This window comes from Cibotium barometz, chromosome 44, assembly GCF_041138505.1.
Source record: "Cibotium barometz isolate CiBa-2024 chromosome 44, ASM4113850v1, whole genome shotgun sequence".
Taxonomy (NCBI): Eukaryota; Viridiplantae; Streptophyta; class Polypodiopsida; order Cyatheales; family Cibotiaceae; genus Cibotium; species Cibotium barometz.
The window spans coordinates 26702499-26716989 of record NC_141089.1 but is presented as its reverse complement, the minus strand read 5'-3'; the positions used below and the strand labels follow the sequence as shown (position 1 = coordinate 26716989).

General features: G+C 50.1%; 1 protein-coding gene across 2 annotated transcripts in view; it reads left to right on the top strand.

Moving 5' to 3' along the window:
- LOC147613133 (uncharacterized) overlaps positions 1-12446 on the top strand; it is a 51599-nt gene extending 39153 nt beyond the window's left edge. Inside the window, exon 5 of one of the 2 annotated variants that reach the window (XR_015263362.1) lies at positions 12118-12446. The gene's annotated coding sequence lies outside the window, so the exon portion shown is untranslated. Of the gene's footprint in view, positions 1-11679 lie in introns of both variants that reach the window. The other variant, XR_015263363.1, reaches the window with a different exon arrangement.
- Positions 12447-14491: the final 2045 nt, after the last annotated feature.

Below are 14491 nucleotides of genomic sequence, written 5' to 3'. Positions count from 1 at the left end.
GCTGGGGCAACGGTGAAGAGGTAGCTTGTGCTGTGGCAGTAGCGGTAATCACTGAAGCAGCTGCAATAGCATGGTGATTAACTGCACGCTTTTCTTTGTCAGCAACTAGGGGTTTTTCCTCGGAAGTGGAGGGTTCAGCATGTCGATGGGTCGGTCTTTTGGGGCTCTCAAACCAATGATGAGGTCCATTACAAATTGTGCACAATCCTGTCTTTTGTTGATTCCGTCCAGAAGGAACAGTGGAAGGACGAGGATTGCGAGATTGGTCCCGTCCACGATCCGAACTGCGTGGTTGGAAGGATTGAGAACGTCGGAACCGAAAAGAGAACGATCCTTCTGATCGGCGAGGGTATTGAGAATCATTCCATTGGGGATTAGGCCAGGAGGTAGAAGTACCAGAAGATTCTCTGCGACTATCTCGGGTCATACGAGATCCATTGGCTTTCTGAAAGGCATTAGCTCGACCAGAAGAGGCCGAAATTCGAGAGTTAATGTCTGCAACGCGCTCGGCGTATCGTATGGCATTGGCAAGATCGATAGGGTTATTTTTGTGAACATCGGCACGCAGTGTGGGGTTAAGATCTTCAACGAAGGCATGAAGTTCGTCCGTTGGGACAGAGTCAGTCTCCAGTATCAAGTTGGTGAACTGGGAGATATAAGAGACCAAGGAATCAGTTTGGTCCAAATGGCGTAAGCGAGTTCGGGCTTGGAAATCCGCATTGGCAGGTATGAACTGCTTACGGAGGACCCGCTCAGATTTTCCCCACGTTGTAACCGATTTTCTGGCGTGCTGTCGTCGCTACCACCACAATAAAGCAGTGTCCTCGAGGAGGGGTACCGCAAAAATCACCTTTTTGGAATCAGGGAAGGGTCATGGTTTCAAAGTATAACCGCAGTTTGTAGAGCCATTGGTCTAAGATGCGCTTATTGCGCTGACCATCATAAGAGTCAGGGGGTATAATTTCCAATTTCTTTGTTTTACTGGCTTGTAAAAGACGATAAAGAGTTTTAAGGTCGTCGCCTTCTACCTCGGAAGGAATGACGTCTGTGTGTACTGGTACTGTTGCTGAAACATCTACTGCTGGTACGGAACTCGTGTAGGAGTGGCGATCCGTGTGGAGCTGTTGGATCTGCGAAGCCAAGGATGTCATAGACTCCTGGAGTTGTTGGAACTGCTGCTACAAAGCTGGCTGCCATTCCGGAGGCGCTGGTATGTCAACAGAATCTGCCGTGAGAGAAGATGTTGATGTAGAGGCTTCAGAATGACGAGGCTCTGGGGGTTTTTGTTGTTGATGACACCGCTGGGCTCTAGTAAGAACCATTGGCTGGAGGGTGCAGCATCTGGAAATCTCGAGAGGTGAGGCTATGTACTGGTGTGTCAGAATACGCAACGGAGATGATGACTAGATCTGGGAACACGAGCAAAACGCATGCAGAAAAAATACAACACGAGAGAGAGAGAGATGTAGGCGTGTAACTCTGCTCTATATACACAAGAAGATCCCGATATGATACACAAGTGGTATGGGGGCTGGGGGCCTATATATATGCCCCCATATGAGCAGTCGGCCTGCTGAAAAAGGCACTCCACGACTGATTGCATCAAGTTGGCCAGCAACATGCAACCAGTCGGCCAGCACTGAGGGTCCACGACTGGTCAAGTACAGTCGGCCAGCTCCAGTACACACATCCTGATGTAGTCGGCCAGCAAATGGATCCTCCTGCCAACTCAGGGCTGCCTCCCAAGCCATAGAAAAAATGGAAAAAATAGGGAAAAAAATGCAAAGAGTGGGGAAAAATGATAAAACACCTCATAAGGGTGGGCACACCCACAACAAAGGCCCTGGTGTATAAATCTAGACAGGAGATGACTTCTAACACCCCCTCTCAGCTCCTGGCTGTGAAACCAACCACAGGGAGCTGGGGTGCCGCCTGAGCAACTCCTGAGATAGCGACTTCGTGAAGAGGTCCACGGTACTGTCCTCCGTCGAACAGAACTCTAGCAAGATGTCATCAGCAACGATCTGTTCATGAACAAAGTGCCTCTGGATGACCATGGGTTCCTCCAGTGGAAGCCCAAACCTGCAATGCAACCTCTGCAACCTCACCACCTCACAAGCAGCATCACAAACAGCCCGGTACTCTGCCTCTGTCCTCGACAAGGCAAAAGATGACTCTCTTACTGCTCCAAAAACCTGCTCCTGGGCCTGAAGTAGATCTCCTCGTGTCCGGATCTCCTCCCCAAACCGAGTCACTCCAACCGTGGAGTCGGACTCCATCCAACAATCCCCCTCCTGTGTACAAGAGTCCATGATCCTTCGCATGCCGCAGAAACCACAGGAAACGCAATCCTGCCTCCCAAAGAGTCATCCGCAACCATGAGCTCAACTGCCTCATCAGGAAGCTCCCGTCCAATCTAGTGTCCATCAACTAGATCAATGAACCATTCTGCTCCTGAGTAAAAAAGGCATTATACTGCTCACAAGGATCAACACCTGTTACGGTGCACAAACAAGTCCTGGAAACCTGCTGAAGACCACGCAAGGCCTTCTGAAACCTGTCAAACACCCCCTCTGAATCCGGAACCACAAGGCCTGGAGAAACCACCTCCTTCTGCAAGTAACCAACTGCTACCTGCCTGGCTTTCCGAAAGGTCCCCGTGGAAAGAACATCCTCATCTACTGGAGGTTCTTTGTCCCGAATACTACGAGACATCAGAGCATAAGTGACCTGTTCAGTTTCCTCTGACTGACGAACACAAGAACTACCAACACATCAGTACTGGAGAGTTCCTGCCAACTGCTGCCATCTACTGGCAAGCTATCCACCATCTGGTCCCGGAAAGCCCGCACCTGCAGCGTATCCACACACAAGTGGCCATTACCAGACTGCCACTCATCACAAACCTGAGGACCTGGGAGAGAGAGTGCTGAAAGCTTGTAAACTCCATTCTCCACTCCGCCTTCCCAAACTACTTGGCCTGTTGCTTTGTCCCAGAGAGCAACAAAATGCTCATCAAACTCCACCCGTACGCCAGTCTTGCAAACCTGATGCACTGACAACAGATGAAAACCAAGTGCCGGAACATACAACACTTGGGAGGAATGCTTCCCCTCTCTGCCATCGGGAACTATCTCCATCCTGCCCTCACTGTGAACTGGGATAGTGGATGTATCCCCAGTAAGTATGTGACCAGAAAGCTTGCAGAGATCCTGTAAATCGAAACGGGAAGGAGTCATGTGCCTGGAAGCACCACTGTCTAGAATCCATTCCCGAGTATCCGTTGTGGAGAGTCCTCCAATCTCCTCCTTGCCTGAAGAAAAGGAAACATCGGTGTCCATCACCTCCAGGTGCACAAAAGCCGAAGTCTTAATGATTGCTGCTGAGGAATCTTCACCCTTCTCGGTCTTCCGCTTGGGACACTGCCTCCAATAGTGGCCTTTCTCGCCACAATCATTACAGGTACTCTATGCCTTTAGTTTCTCGCGGTCAATAACGGACTTCTTCTCAGAAGACTTCTCCGACGAAGCCTTCCCTTTGCCCGTGTTACGGCCTTTCGACCGTTGGCCAGTTAAGGCCTCCGAACCTCCACCCTGAGGAGGGTTCGTGAATCGTTCCTCCTGGTCCAGGACCATGGGCACAAGCTCCTCCCACGTGATGGTGCTGAGCCTGCCACTGGTAATCAAAGACGAGTAAAATGCTGAGTACGAAGAGGGCAAGTGTGAGAGCAACGTTATGGCCATGTCCTCTGACGAGATCTCCTTCCGAGCCTGAAGAACTTCCTGCTGAAGAGTCTGCAGCATTGTTAATATGCTCCAGCACCGTCGCCGACTTTGCAGGGCTCATAACCCGCATCTGTACTTCCAAGGAAATCCTCTTCATGGGCGATACCCTGTTGTAAAGAGAGGCCAAATGCTGCCATATACCTCTGGCGAGCGTCATATGCTTTACATGATTGATTACCTGTGGTGTGCAGTTGAGAAAGATAAACGAACGGACCCTGGCGTTGACACGATCCCACATGTGTGTCTGAGCCTCCCAGTCCTTTCGGATCGACGGTAACTCCCCTTCCTCTACTTCCGGCCGTGGAACCCCAACAATGACGAAATCAGCGAGGTCGTAGGACTCCAGAACAGATTCCATCATAACCTTCCATATGCCGTAGTTGCTCCCGTCCAACTGACGGTCCACCGGGAACATGGGGAGTGTCGGTATCTTCACATGCCTCTTGGCCATCTCAAACAGATGCCATTGCGGGGATGTACTCTGAAAAGGGTGGGTGGGTGGGAACAAAGAAGAACTAAAACCTGCAAGTGGCTGTCCAGCAAATCAGCCCTCCTTCCTCTTGCTTCTCCTCTTCCCGAACAGTCCACCAATCAGCCACACAACAGTCCCCCTCTTGCTCACACAAATCCCAAGAACTATCAAGAGCCTAGGGCTCTGATACCATGTCAGAATACGTAGCGGAGATGATGACGAGATCTGGGAACACAAGGCAAAACGTATGCAGAAAAAATACAGCACAAGAGAGAGAGAGATGTAGGCGTGTAACTCTGCTCTATATACACAAGAAGATCCCGATATGATACACAAGTGGTATGGGGGCTGGGGGCATATATATCCCCGGATGCGGTCATACTGTCCTCGCAGGGTGTGGATCAACTCCTGCCAAATCCCCCGTACAGTCTCTGCTGGTGGCTCCAGTCTCCCCTCAAAGGCCCTGAAACACCGGGCCCTCCAGGTGAACCAAATGGTGAGGCTGCTGAGGAGCTCCCATCGTAGATCCCTCTCCTGTGTCCAGCTGGCGGACGAAAAATCCGATGAAGGAACAAGGCGAGGCTGGCCCCTAATGAATCTGATGGCTTGACTGTCCTGCTCCGTCTCATAGCCCATAGCAGGCCCTGACGAAGTCGACCAAGCAGCGGCACCCCACGTATACATACCCTCTGGAGAGCGGGGGGTCAGAATACGCAGTATCCGCAGCCAAATCTGCTGCGCTTGAGGGCAATCCCATAGGCAATGTCTGTGTGTCTCCATAGGGTGGCTGCATCGGATGCAGGCCGCCGGAAGACCGCTGTAGACAAGCCAGGTGCCAACTGCTGAGCCCCTGTGGGCGACCAGCCACTGGAAAGTCGAGATCATGCGGGCCTGTCGACTAGCCCAGAGCCGGGCCCAAAAATCCTCCAGGAACTCCTGTGAGAGTCCCTGCAGCCGCCAGTGCCCCGCTGCAGCTAGAGAGACCATCCTCCTCGCCGTCAAAATATGCCACCCCAGCTGAACAGTATATTGGAAAAAGGTGATCTCTGTGGCCTCAAGCGATGCATAAGAATCATGCCACTCGTACTCCCCAGGGTCCCACTGTAGCCGGGCCAAGGGGCGCGCTGCATATGCCCATATGCGCCAATCCTGGAGCACATCTGCAGGGTCTGGGTCAATATGCCACTTCCGAGAAGCGGCGGCCACTACCCGAATCCTCTGAAAGGTGCACTCTGCAACCAAAGGCGACTCCACCTCCACTCTCTGAAGTCTGCCCTCATCCTGAATCTCATAGTAGAGGCATGTGCCATCCTCAGTGCAAGCTCTGACAGCAATCAGGATCTCCAACTGTGTAAAGGCTCCCATCCATCGTGGGGCCACAAGCTCGAGAGGCGTGTACCACTCCTCTGTGAGTGCCTCCTGAATGTCATCCCTCATAATCAACCCCCCTCTGAAGTGACTCAGCCTCTCCACCTGGATCTCCTCTGGGAGACTGCAAAAGGCCTGCCAGTCTCCAAAGCTACGTGCTAGGCCTGCCGCCAAAGGTCCCCAGGCTAGACGAGGCCGAGAACCTAGCATATGACCCTGCTCTGTGCGAACCGCTGGGCTCCAGATGAGTGGCTGTCTGGCCCGCTCCTCAACACAAGGAGGTCTCTGAGAGAGCCCCGGTCTCAGCAGCTCCCAAGCTCTCAGGATGCTCAAAGCAAATCTGTCCTCCCAACCTCTACTGAGGCCTGTCCTCCTCATCTCTATGAAGATCCATCGAATCTCTGGTGCCCAAGTGCCCCCTACTGGGGGAGCCCGAGCCTGCAGCCGCTACAAAAGAAGCTCTTTCCAAGGCTTAGCGCCTGGAAGCAACCCCCGAACAATAAGCTTCCCCAATAAGGCTCTGCTCTGATCGACTGGATCTATAATGCCCAAGCCTCCCTGGGCCAGCGGAAGTGTAGTAACTGCCCAAGCAACCTTTGCCCGAGCTGATTGACCGTCCCGCCCGGACCAAAGAAAGTTCCTGATCAGCCTCTGCACCTGGCTGATGCAAGAGCTCGAGAAGATCCAACAAGACGTAATATACCACATGGTCGCTAAAAGCACCTGATTTGCCACCACCACCCTCCCAGCCAAGGATAGCCGAGCTGTACTCCAATACAAAAGTTTCTTCCGAATGCTCAGAAGAAGCGGGGCAATTTGCTGCTTAGGTGACAAATCTAGTCCAATCTGGCATCCCAAATATCGCACTGCTGTGCCAGGAGGAATCCATCTAAAACCGGGGTCTGGGCTCCATGCCGGAGTGGGAGCGCTACTGATCCAAAAGGCCACTGTCTTGCGCCAATTGATCAATGCTCCCGAAGCTGCACTGAAAACCTGGAGTGACTGCTCTGCCCGAAGAAGATTGGCCTCCTGGCCATGCAAAAATAAGCCCGCGTCGTCATCAAACTCAGCATCGAGCAGGTCCTCCCCCCAGACTGGGAGTTGGAGTCCTCTCAAACCAACCTCCTCTGCCGTCAAATACATGCTCATAGCCTCAGCAAAGAAGAGAAATAGAAACGGGGCGAGAGGACACCCCTGACGAACTGATCTGGTGAACTCAAAACTCCGCCCCCGTCCTCCTGCAATCAACACCTGGCTATGAGCTGTGGAATACAGAGCTGCCACCCCTCTAATCCAACCTGGCTCAAAGCCCAGGCGAAGCATAGTGCCCTCTAGGAAACCCCAATCAACTCTATCATATGCCTTCTCAAAATCGAGAAGCATCACGACCAAGTCCTCACCAAGAAATCTAGCTCGGGCCGTCGCCTCCCAGAAGGTGAAAATGTTGTCAAGGATACTACGCTCCTTGATGAATCTTTTCTGGGTAGCATGAATCAACTCCCCCAGGAAGGGCTGGAGCCTCAAACTCAAGGCCTTTGCTAAGACCTTGTAGACAGTATTGAGGATCGTAAGCCGAATATCATCTGATACTCCCTCCCCCTTGGGGATAAGAAAGATCAAGCCCTCTAAAAAGCTCTGTGGCATCACCCCAGTGTCCAAAACATACTGAAAGCCCCTGCGGAGGCCTAGTCCCAAAAGGTCTCAATAGCACATAAAAAAGGCAGGCATCAATCCGTCCTCCCCTGGGCAACTATGGCGCGGCAGGATTCTCAAGGCCTCAGCAAGCTCAACCTCTGAAAGAGGCTCACCCAGAACTGTACGCATACGATCTGTGACCCTCCTCTGCACATGGGCCCACACAGTCTGTCTGCAAGCATCCCGAGCCTCAGTGGCTGGCTCCGCTGAAAGCAGGTCTCTATAGAACCCAGTGGCAATGTCTCTGATCTCCACGGGCTCAGTAGCTACCGATCCGTCCGGCCTCCCAAGTTGACGGACTCCTGCTCGAGCATGGCGGGGTCCAGTGATCTCAAAAAACTCCCCAGTCACTCTATCACCAAGCTGCGTCCACTGAGAGACCTGGCGACGATAATAAAACTCATGTCTCTGCTCCTCTGCCTCTCTAACCTCCTGGCTCAGCTAGGACGCCACCCACTCACATGCAGGCTGCTGCTCCTGAAGGCGCTGAAGTGAAGCAAGGCTGCGTCTCAGTCGATGCTCCCGCTCGCGAGTCTCTCTCAGCCGTATCAAAGCTGCAGAGTGCAGAAAAGAGCTAAGCTTGATGAGTCCCTGGGCACACTGGCTTGCTGCATCTTGGTCAGAGCACTGACTATCATGCCAAATCCTCTCAATGTCCTCAGCGAGACTAGGATCTGTAAGTACCCTCTCTGGGATCCTCAACTGCAGGCTGGGCTCCCGTGTCCGCTCCTCAAATGTCAAAATAATTGGCGCATGGTCTGAAAATGAGGTGCCAGCGAGAATGCCAACGGAGCCCCCTCGCTCCCCTAACCAGTCGCCCACATAAAAGCGATCAATCCGTGATAGATTAGTCCCTCCCTGTCGACGATCCGACCGAGAGAAACTAAGATTGTCCTGAGAGTGGGAGAAGGCCCCATGCTGCCATGCATCAGTGATCCTCAGTGACATGCAAAATCGCTCCCAAGCTGCAAGCTCCGTGCCGTGCACTGTAACATGACTGCCTCCCACCCTATCGGCCGGGTCCTCAAGCATGTTGAAGTCTCCCCCGACACACCAATGTGCGGCCTCTGGCAATGCATCCGTAACCTGGGTCCAGAACTCTGCTCTGGCACTAGCATGGTTGGGCGCGTAGACGTTGAGCACGCCCAAGAGCTCATCATGCATCCTCAGAATGACGTACTGTGCTCTACTAGGCACAATGATCCCTCGATCCACAATGGCCTGCCGCCATACATCTACAATGACCATGCATACTCCTCCATGTCCACCCAAAGGGCCAAACCCTGCAGACCAAAAGGTGTCCCATCTACCAGGCATCACCGAACCATACCTCCGGATCCTGCTCTCACCCAAGTGGTGCTCCTGCATCATCAAAATATCAATACTGCCACCAACCAGGCATCTCTGCAGCTCCTGCCTCAAGCAACCACGATAGCGTATATAATGTGCTCCGCCAAGGCCCTGTACATTCCATGAGATGATCCTCATGGATGACCTGCTGAGGTGGATGCTGTCTCAGCCATACGGTGGGCCTTCGCAAGCGGCTTGGATGGAGAATAGTCCCCATCCGAGCGGCTACGAATCTGCCCACCCGGTGTGCTGCAAGAATCACGGATCAGGCGCCAGTGGCTGTCCCATGGCGACTGCCTCCCGCTCAGACAAAGCAACCTCGTGTATGCATATATATCCAGTGTCGCGTGCTAAGTCTGCCACTATGCGAACAACCAAATGATGAATCCCTGAGGCATCCACACTCCCGGGATCCACGAAAAAATGAGCCAACTCCCATAGTCGGCCTATCACATCTATCACCTCCAGATCGCTCACATGGTGGGAAAACTCAACTGCCTGAGTCTTCAAAGTGCTAAGAGCGAGCTCCAGAGTCCACTCCCGGTTGCATGGGCCACAGAGAGGGAACGAGAAGGCCACCGCTGACTCAAGTGCCTCCTCCCCGCGGGCTGGTGGTATCACTACATGAACTCGGATGGGTGTTGGCTCATGGGGGTCCTCTGCTCCAAAAAGCCGTGTGAAGGAGTAATCAAAAGCCTCCGAGCGGTGTCTAGTGCCGAGGCAACTCAGCCGACTGCGGATAGATGATATCCGTGAAGCCCGAATCGGCATGGTAAGTCTCCTCTGTAGGGCTCGATCAAGGTCGGCGCTCAGAGCCCTCCGGACTGCAGGTGAACACCAGGGGGCTGCCAGGGCCTCCCGGGGAGCTGAGGCGGGCGGGGGGGGGGAGGGGGGGGGGGCGATGGGGGTGGAGAAGGAGCCGCTGCCGAAACCGGAGTGGGGGCGGGAGGCGGCGAAGGTGGAAGCGAGGCGGTAGGGGGGGTGCTGGCATCTCCTGGTCCTCAGTCGTCGCAGGGGTCTCCTCCTGGAGGGGAGCAAAGCTGTTCCTCACGGGAACCCAGTGATGCTGAGACTGTGGCTGCTGCTGCATCGGTCTCTGGGCGCGCTGCTGTGGCTGTCTCCCTCGACGGCGCCCCTGTCCAGGCTGCCACTCCGAGGTCTCGGTGGCCTGAGCAGGTGTCCCGGAGGCTGCCTACCGAGCCGCATCTGTGGGCGTGCCATCAGGGGCCTGCTGCTGCGCTGAGGGTCGGGGTCTCCTGCGAGGACAGGCCTTGGCTAGGTGGCCGACCTGCCTGCAAATAAAGCATTGGTTCAGGAGCCTCGAGAACTCCACTCTCTGATCAATCCATCGGGGCGCTGAAGGAAGATGGGAGGGCACGAAGGAGAGGAGGAGCTGGGGGGCGGCGGGCGCTGCAGCGCAGGGTCACGCAGGGCAGCCAGGCGGGGGAGAAGGGGGCAGACGCGAGAGCAGGCGAGGGGGGGGGGGCAGATGTGATGGCGGGAGAGAGGGGGGAAGCGTGCAAACAGCGCAAGCAGGGGGGGGCGTGAGCTTCAGCGAGTGCTATCTTTGTCACTTTATTCTTTTCAGAGGTGCTCTTGAACCTATAAAAAGTGATATTGGCCCCGGAGGAGTGGAGAGCCCGCAAAAGAATGAAATGGCAGGTTTCTAATATGTTAATACTCCACATTATGTGATATTTTGATGCCCAAGAAAATGGAAAAATCACACCTGAAGGAGGTTGCCATAATGAATGTTGTTGCTGTAGAAGAAGCACCAAGGAGATGGTGATTGGCAATCCAACAGAAATCAGCAAGTGGCTGGTCCAAACAACGGGAGGAGACAGCAAGCAGCGAACGATGAAGAGGGCTGAGGAGTATTGAATATGTGGAGAGAGAGGCGGCTGCAAACTGGCGCACTGAAGGCGTGTGCAGGGTGGCGGCGGGCGCAGGCTGAAAACGGTCCGAACAGTTGGTGCCGATTTGAAGGAGCTCGTAAGGTTGGTTGGTTTGTTTGTTTGTTTTTTGTTTTTGTTTTTTTTTTTTGGGAGGGGGGGGGGGTTTGTTTGTATACGTGGCAATTAAAGCCTTAGAGGCGTAACCTTTGGGTGAGGTTATGGTGTGGGTTTGCCTTGTTTTTTTTAAATTAAAAAAATCAGCAAAGCAATCGTGCGCTTCTCAACGGCAGTCGACTAGAGGAATTTCCACGAAGGGGTGCGACTACTCATGGGAGGGGTGCTTGTCCATGAAAGGGTGCCGGCTGAAGAGGTAAGCCTCTTGAATTGAAGGGTTGCTTCTTGTCTTGCCTTTTTTCAAGAGTTTCCTACATATGGTTGGTCCAAAATTAATCAGCAAAAATTGGGAGTTTGGGGCTGAATTTGATAGGGCATTCTCTCTTGCTCTTCCATTCAACACTTGCTACACCCAATTTTAAGGTTTGGGGGGTTAGGGTTAGGATTGATTTTAGGGTTAGGGTTAGGGTTTGGGCATGTCTCAAGGCAAAAAAAGTTTGCTCTGATACCACTGTAAAGCTTTTATAGCTTTATTAACATGATTAAGACTTAATTAATGAACATAAGACAAATACTGCAAGAAAGACTGAGTTGTTTGCATTGAGACAGAGGCCTTTCTTAAATAGAGGCCGAAAGGGTACAAGTGAAGAGACACATCCCCGGGAAGGGGTGTGGCTCTTGAATCAATGGTGATGTCCTTTGGACTTAGGGGTGTGTCTTTTAATGAATAGACATGTCCTTTGATAGTGACCCATGTGTAAGGGTGTGACCCTTCACAGGTTTCCTTTCAGTTAATAAGGGATTAAGGAGTAATTAAGGAGAGGTTAAGAGAGTTAGTCACAATCGTGACAATTAAAGTCCCTTCACATAACCCAAGGGGACAAAGGTGTAAAAGCCTTAATAATAAAAGAACACCTTTTTTTTTAAGGGATCGTGGCCCATAAGTTATTATTGGGGGCCACGTGTCTGCTTTTTCTGAAGAGGAGCTGGCGGGCTGCAGGGAGGTGCCTTTCTATTGGTAAAAAGGTGGAGGGCTGAACTGCCTACTCTTTCTCTTTCTCTTGCAAACGGAGGGCTGGACTGCACATGGCTGGAGTGAAAAGCAGGGCTGCAGCATGCATCTTCCTCTTTCGTGGAAAGCAGCGCAGAACTGTAGGCGGGCAGCAGGAGGTTCAGTCGGGCAGAACTCTCTCTTTCTCTCTCCCTTGCCAACAGTCAGGCGGCCAGGGGCTGGTTGCTCTGGAAACACAGACGGCCAGGACTGCAGAGGTACACGCAGGGATTGCTTGCGCAGATGGTCATAGGGCTGGTCCGCAAGAGGATGTGTGTGTGTATGTATGTATGTATATATCTATAGATGTATGTATGCATATATATATATAGATACATACATACATATATATAGAGAGAGAAAGAGAGATCAAATCAATTTTGGCAGGTCTATATAACCGAATCAAAGCGTGGAGTCTGCTATTTGGAGCAAGCTGGTTTTCTTAAGTAGTTCATAGTTTTTTTGGTAACCTCATGGGACAACCAAAGCAATTTGTTTTTTCATGCAAACTTGCTATCTGCTTAATGTTTCTTACCAGATTTGTTAGCGTCCTCTTTTGTAATGGCTCCCTGTTTTTGGTGATCCCTTCACAAGGGAAGAGAGAACAGGCAGTGTACAAGGTTTCATTGAACACATACTTTTTTGTAACATCTTCACAGACCGCTGTATATATTTGTAAGTTTATGGAGACCTTGTGATCAGCACATCTTGATGTATTTGTCGACCACGTGGTTGTTTGCTAATTGATGCCATCATAACACATTTGTTGATTTGTATAACATGCCATTGTCTGCTTTGCTAGAATGGGGCTAGTGATGTTTGTTGCAGCTCTTGCCAGCAAAAAAAACTCACTCCAAAAAAAACTGTGGACAAAACAGGGCTCATGATACAAATGCAAAGTGGGCTTGGAATTTGTCGAATGCTTGCGTGATAATGATGCCAGGTGCTATTAGAATGGCATGGTTGAATGGTCTTATAAAGTTAGAAACGTCTTACCCATCAACAGTTGTTTATAACTCAAATCTGGATTGTATATGTTACCTTTTATCATTAAAACTGGACGTCACTTGAATGCCAACTTGGATGCCGAATGGTTTGAATAATGCCTCATGGACAGCAAGCTGGAGGATTATGTGCGGTCACTCGATATTTAGATCCCCATCTTGTGTTGTCAAGGCTGCAAAATCTACCTTCTAAAGATAAATACAAATTTTTTTCATATTTGATGGATTTGACGTGTCATTTTTTGCTTGATTACACTATTCAATGTCACACTATAGTTAGTTAAAGGTTCTGCTAGACGGAATCATTAATGGGGGTGGACTAAGTAGAATTCAGATTGGCCCTCTGCCCTACTTGGTTTCACCTCTCTCTACCACCACAAAGTAAACATGTGGATTTTAAATCTGCAAATTACATATCATTTATAAAATTCAATATTGGCCTTGAGTTAGATTTAGACTATTGTGAGATGCTTGTTTTCTAGCTACTCTTAGGTCTAGAGTATTGTGAGATAGCTTGTTTTCTAGCTACCATTGGTTGAGAATTGCAAGAACTTGATTAGTAGTAGAGATCAAGCTATTTCTTTGGTGGAGTACAATCAATGATTTATCTGGTCTACAAGATATGTTTCTTTGGTTTACAAGGAACTACTATTGGTTGAGTTTTGCAAGAAATTGAATAGTAGAAGAGATCATGCTATTTTTCCTTGTTTGAGTACACGGAATGATTTGTGGTCTACAATGGAATGTCATGATGATTTCTTTGCTTTCAAGATAGAGGTAAAATGTCATTATGATTTCTTTGCTTCAAGATAAAAAAGAGGTAACACCACAACATATTTGTTGTGTAGGAACTTCCCCTTTAATTCTCAACCCATGGTTCTCTCATTCAATCTAGGTTGGATTTGTTTTTACCCCTCTGAGTTACACTCACAAATAAATGATGTTTTTCCAAAACAATTCTCGAGGAAAGAGACTTATTTTGGATTATTGATGGCTACAAAATGGATATGGAAACTATACAAAATCCGTTGTTGAAAGACATGTTACATGGTGTATGCTAGAATTGAAATCTATTTAAAGGAGGTATATTTTGCAACGTAAGCGAGAAACTCTTCCATATTGTAGGGTCATTCATGTCTCATAAAAAACTCGTATGCAAGGTGTAAAACAAATGAAGATTATTAAAGTTTCTAATAGAAAAAATGGTTTGACTTGTGTGTTAGCATGGAACATGTTTACAAGGAATGTACTCCAATTGACAATGAAAATTTTCAAGTAGTCTAGGAGTCTTCTAGGGTCATTTTATGGAGTTGGTTATAGGAAGGTTCCATATCCAATGGCCAATAATAAAATAGCACATAACCTTGGTTTGGGTAGAGTTTTAGATTCTTCTCATTGCTTGCTTGGGACTTACAACGTGAGGACAAAGTGTCTCTAGCTCCACCTACCTAACGCATGATGTGCAATGGAGAGATTGGTCCATTCAAGAATGTAACCTATTTGGCAATGTGTCAAATAATCTGGGGCTTCTACAAAATAGTTGGCCTAAATAGGGTATCATGTATCTCAGCTACTCAACATGATTATTCTTAATAAATCCTTACATGTTCATCCCAAGGTGAGCAACTTCATCTAAGTTGGTGAAGATCCCACTTCATCTACTTTACATGTTCATCCCAAGGTGAGCAACTTCATCTAAGTTGGTGAAGACGTGTGATGCTAAGTTGGTGAAGATGCCACTTCATCTACTTTTTGCC